Here is a 6,000-nt window from a genome sequence, read left to right on the forward strand (position 1 = left end):
ACATTCATTTAAAGTGTGTATTTAGTTCTGATAAATAAAACTAAAAAAGATTGGAGTTCTAATATTCTAATAATCAAATTCAGGCTTCTGAGTTGAAGTCTTGGTGGCTAAACAGACACAGTGGGCTGTATACACTGCGTGTTCTTTTGTTTCCTAGCGATGCCGTTTTTCACTTGACCACTGCAAGACTTGTGGTCAACAGCGTCAGCCGGATGATTTAGAGAAGTAAGCTTAACACATTTTAGTGCGTCTGCCTCTAATCTGAACCTGCTGGACCATGTAAAAAACTCACTGTCTCCGTATGAGCCAGCAACACGATAAACGTCAAACTGCTGCTTCACAGTAAGCTTCTCCATTTGTTTTCTCAGCTGCAGGATCTTCTCTCTGAGAGACTTCTCATTGAGAGCTGAGTTGACAGCTGCAGGATCCAGAGCTGAAGCGTCCTCTGGGAGTGTTTCAGTCTCCTTGATAGGTGTGCTATCCTCTGCCGGTCTGTTACCTCTCTCCCAAACCCCCCAGTCTTGCAAGTGTGATGGAGAAACTGTTCCATTCAAACAGCGCCGGAACCGCTCCCTTCTTTAACAGCCTATGCAGGTATGAGGACTGACTGTAAAGTTCTCCCTCTGGATAGTGAAATCCATTTTCCTTGGTTTTCACATCTGAGGACAATGTATGAAAATGAAGTGCTTTGTTGTACATACTGGAGACTGGACACAAAGGCACACAACAATTTTCAGCTGTGATAAAACTCTTTTCTGAGACATTATCACCACTTGACAAAACCCACTGTAAGCTGGCTGAGATTTTACCAGACTTATACCAGCACCCCCGTGTGCATATACACTACTGGTTATGGTTGATAGCGGTGGTCGGAGAGGTTTCTCACTGTCATAGCAAGAGAGACTCCTGTTGTCTGGTTGTGGTGCAAGCGGCAGTGGAGTGTAGAAAGATTAGTGTACATGCTGAAGCACTAAGAATAAGCTACTGGCCAGTGTAAAGGTGTGACCAGTGGCTTTTTAGCATGAAGCTTTCCTTGAGCCTTCCTCTAGCAAAGGTGTCATGCAGGTGACAAAGATTGCCAAATTGCACAAGGAAATTAACTATATCTAAAGTAAAACAATGCTAAAATGGGGAAAAAAGGTTTCTTTTAGCAGTGATTTGATCTAATTCTTTTTGCAAAGATTCTTTAATGAGTTTATAAAGATTTTAATGATTTTAATAAAGTTATTAACATTACATGGCTTTATCCTTTGTTTACACAGCAGTTACATACCACTTTTCCCCACCTATTGACAATACACCAAAGACCTATTTGCAATAAAGAGCTGTGTTGTTATACCAATAATTTATTAGTAATGATTCAATAAGCAAATCATTTTGTCTTAACTATATTCACATAATCTATATTCACATCACTTTATACAGAAAACATTAACCACCAGAACAAACATTTATAAATCCTGTTTATAAAGTATGTAGGGCAGTTGTAGCCTAGCGGTTAAGGTACTGGACTAGTAATCAGAAGGTCGCTGGTTCAAGCCCCACCACTGCCAGGTTGCTGCTGTTGGGCCCTTGAGCAAAGCTCTTAACCCTCAATTGCTCAGACTGTACACTGTCACAGTACTGTAAGTCGCTTTGGATAAAGGTGTTGGCTAAATGCTGAAAATGTAAATGTAATGTTACTGAAACACACAGGTTACATATCATAAAAATGTTCTATTCAAGGTCAAAACATAATTCTAAGTAGTTTAAATGACACTGCATAGTATTTTGCATGAATGCAGTGGTTTTAAACCTGGGGGCCCACTAGGGACCTTAATGAGCCTGGATGCATTGTTGCATTTTATTAAGAGAGAAAAATAATCACATGTGATGGGACAGGAAGATCAATAAGCTCTTAGCATACAGCAGATCTCTTGTGACATCATATCAGTCTATTTCAAACCACCTATAGCCTACACTGGGTCTTTAAGAATGGACAAATATTTGATTTAGCCATCTCAAAAATGAACAAAGCACTGAGCTCTGACGTTGGTCAAAAAACACCTAAAGTTGGTCAATAATGGTGATTCAGAATCAGCTGTTGATGCAGATCTCACTGAAGTAGACCCAAGTGAGGAAACTTCCACCACCGGTTACACCAGCTCTGCAAATACTAGCAGTAAAACCATAACGCGTGTCAGAGGGGTCAGAGATTTTCTTTTACACAGAGGGGGTCTAAAAGCAAAGAAGGTTGAAGGTTGTGCTTCAATTATAATTTTATAGCTAACACATATCTAGATACAAATGTCTACCAAAGTTTATTTTATTTCTACCAGTGCTTTTGCAGGAGTGTTTTACTCCTGATAGTTAGTTATAAAACCTGATATACAGTATGTAAGGGTGGCAAAAGATAAAATGCTCAGGCAGTCAGACCATTGGAAAATGATGGTTAAACTAAATGATATTTTGGTAGCTGATGTGACAGCTGGATGGCACTTTTCCCCACCTATTGATGGTACACCAAGGATCTATTTACAATTTTAAAATTGTGTTAACTGTTATACAAATAATTTATTATTAATGATTTTATTAATATTTCATTTTATTTATACATTTCTCTTAACATCTACATCCACGTCCATTTTAAGCAGAAAAATCATTAACCAACCAGAACAAACATTTATAAAACATGTTACACAGGTTACATGACATAAAAATGTTCTATTCAAGATCAAAACATAATTTAAAGTAGTTTTTAGTTTGAATAACTTGACACTACACAGTAATTTGATTATATTAAAAAGTAACCTTTAATTATTATGATGAGCTGAATATTACACATAGTGATAATGTACTAACTGTGACTTACTGTCTAACACAGTGGTTTTCAACCTGGGGGACACGACCCACTAGGAACCTCAGTGAGCCCAGAGAAGAGAGAAAAATAATGACATGTAATCGAACAGGAAGATCAATAAGCTATTAGCATACAGCAGATCTCTTGTGACATCATATCAATCTATTTCAAACCACCTATAGCCTACACTGGGTCTTTGAGAATGCTGGGCACTGATGTTGGTAAAAAAAAAAAAAACACCAAAAGATCGTCACTAATGGTGATTCCGAATCAGCAGTTGATGCAGATCTCACTGAAGTAGACCCAAGTGAGGAAGCTCCCACCATCAGTTACACCGGCTCTGCAAACACAGTAAAACCATATCCTGTGTCAAGGGGGTCAGAGATTTTTACACAGAGGGGGTCTAAAAGCAAAGAAGGCTGAGAACTGCTGGTCTGATGTACAGTATATGTAGATGTTTAGGTTTACTGTGCTTCAATTATACACATATCTAGACACAAGCATCTACCAAAGTTTATTTTATTTCTACCAGTGCATGGTTTACTTCTAATAGTTGGCTGATAATGAAATGCTCAAGCAGTCAGACCATTGGAAAGTGAATGGTTAAATTAAAATGATTTTTAATAGCTGATGTGATGGTTGAATGGTACTTTCCACCACCACCTATTGATGGTACATTTAAAATGAACTGTTATAGAAATAACATATTAATAATGATTTTATTAAGCATTTGTCTCAACATCTACATACAAATCCACTTTATGCAGAAGAAAAAAAACATCCCTCAACTAGAACAAATCATTTATAAACATGCTACTGAAATACACAGGTTATATAACTTAAAAATGTCAATTAAAGATAAAAACATAATTCTGAATAGCTTATTGTTTAAATAACTGGACACAATATTTAGCAGATGCTTTTATCCAAAGCAACTTATAATTATGACTGAATACAGTTTGAGTAATTGAGGGTTAAGGGCCTTGCTCAGCCTGGCAGCAGTGGGGCTTGAACCAGCAACCTTCTGGTTACTAGTCTAGTACTTTAACCACTAAGCTACTACTGGCTTATATATCACAGTAATTTGTGTAATAGTAGCAGAAGATGCATTACTCAGGCAGTCAGACCACTGAAAAGTGAATGATTAAATTAATATGATTTTTTGGTAGCTGATGTGACAGTTGAATGGCAATTTTCCCCACCTATTGATGATACACCAAAGATTTATTTACAGTTTTAAAATTGTGTTAACTGCTACACAAATAAAGTATTTTTGTTATTTATGATTTTATTAATTAATAATTTGTCTTAAAATCTACACACATCATTAACATGTTCATGTTAAAATCATTTATAAACATGTTAGTGAAATACACAGGTTACATAACATAAAAATGTTCTATTAAAGATAAAAAAAAAAACAGAATTCTGAATAGTTTATTGTAAATGATTTGATGCAGCACAATAATGTGATTATATTAAAAAGTCATTAAAAAGTCATAATAATAAACAGCAGTGAAGGTGATTTATGTATCGGTGGCAGAAGATGCATTACTCAAGCAGTCAGACTATTGAAAAGTGAGTAGTTATATTAATATGATATTTTGGTAGCTGATGTGACAGTTGGATGGCACTTTTCCCCACCTATTGATGATACACCAAAGATCTATATGCAATTTTACAAATTAACTGTTATACAAATATTATACATATTATTAATGATTTTATTGAGGATTTGTCTTAACATCCCCATCCACTTTATGCAGAAGAAAAAACATTCCCCAACCATTTAGCAGACACTTTTATTCAAAGCGACTTACAATTGTGACAGTATACAGTGTAAGCAATTAAGGGCCTTGCTCAAGGGCCCAACAACGGCAACCTAGCAGTGGTGGGGCTTGAACCGGCAACCTTCTTATCACTAGTCCAGAACCTTAACCACTAGGCAATGACTGCTCTTAATCAGAACAAAACATTAATAAAACATAATTCTGAATAGCGTATTGTTTAAATGACTTGACGCAGCACAGTAATGTGATTATATTAAAAAGTCATTAAAAAGTCATAATAATAAATACCAGTGAAAGTGTTTTATGTAACAGTGGCAGAAGATGCATTGCACTCAAGCATTTAGACCATTGAAAAGTGAGAAGTTATATTAATATGATTTTTTGGTAGCCGATGTGGCAGTTGGATGGTACTTTTCCCCACGTATTGAGGGTACATTTAAAATTAACTGTTATACAAATAATGTATTATTTTTCTAATGCATTCACATCCACTTTATGCAGAACAAATAATTTATAAACATGTTAGTGAAATACACAGGTTATATAATATAAAAATCCTCTATTAAAGATCAAAACTTAATTCTAAACAGCTTATTGTTTAAATGACGACGCAGCACAGTAATGTGATTATATTAAAAAGTCATTAAAAAGTCATAATAATAAACCCCAGTGAACATGATTTATGTAACAGTGACAGTCAGACCACTGGAAAGTGAATAGTTAAACTAAAATGATTTGTTTTGGTAGCTGATGTGACAAATCTGCCGTTTTATTACAGGATACAGTATGTCACTGACGACACTTGTCAGCATTTGATGAAAACAAATTTGTCCGTTTTACGCTTGGGAATCTCGGCTCAGAGATGTGGTGGTCTCTTGAGGCGGGTAGAAAATGCACACTCACTCACTGAATTACATTTATAAAGGCTCTGTGTGTGTGCGTGTGTGTGTGTGTAGAGCAAAAAAACACTCTTCCCTTCCCACCATCTGTCACTCAAAGCACCAGCTTAAAACATTCATATTGTTTTATTGCTTTACCTTCATTTTGTTTAGTTTTTTTCATCACCTTGAAACGTTTGGCTGTGCCCGCTCTGTCGCTCCGGATACGGCTTGGTCTCTGACTCATGTTTTGACTGGCAGCCTGTGTTTACCAGCCAGCTCTGGACGTCATTTACAGGCTTTCCCTGATTAGTACAGCTTTAAAGATAGAACCTTGGTGAGGTGTTTGTTTATGAGAAAGACTATCACACAGTGGGATTCATGTACAGTTCCCATATTCATGAGAGTGTTTGCAGTTCCTGGGAATTGAGGGGTTTTGTACCGAAGATAAATGACCGTTCCCCTCACTGGAGACACAGGTCACTTACACTGG

This window comes from Trichomycterus rosablanca, chromosome 7 (assembly GCF_030014385.1).
Source record: "Trichomycterus rosablanca isolate fTriRos1 chromosome 7, fTriRos1.hap1, whole genome shotgun sequence".
Classification (NCBI taxonomy): Eukaryota; Metazoa; Chordata; class Actinopteri; order Siluriformes; family Trichomycteridae; genus Trichomycterus; species Trichomycterus rosablanca.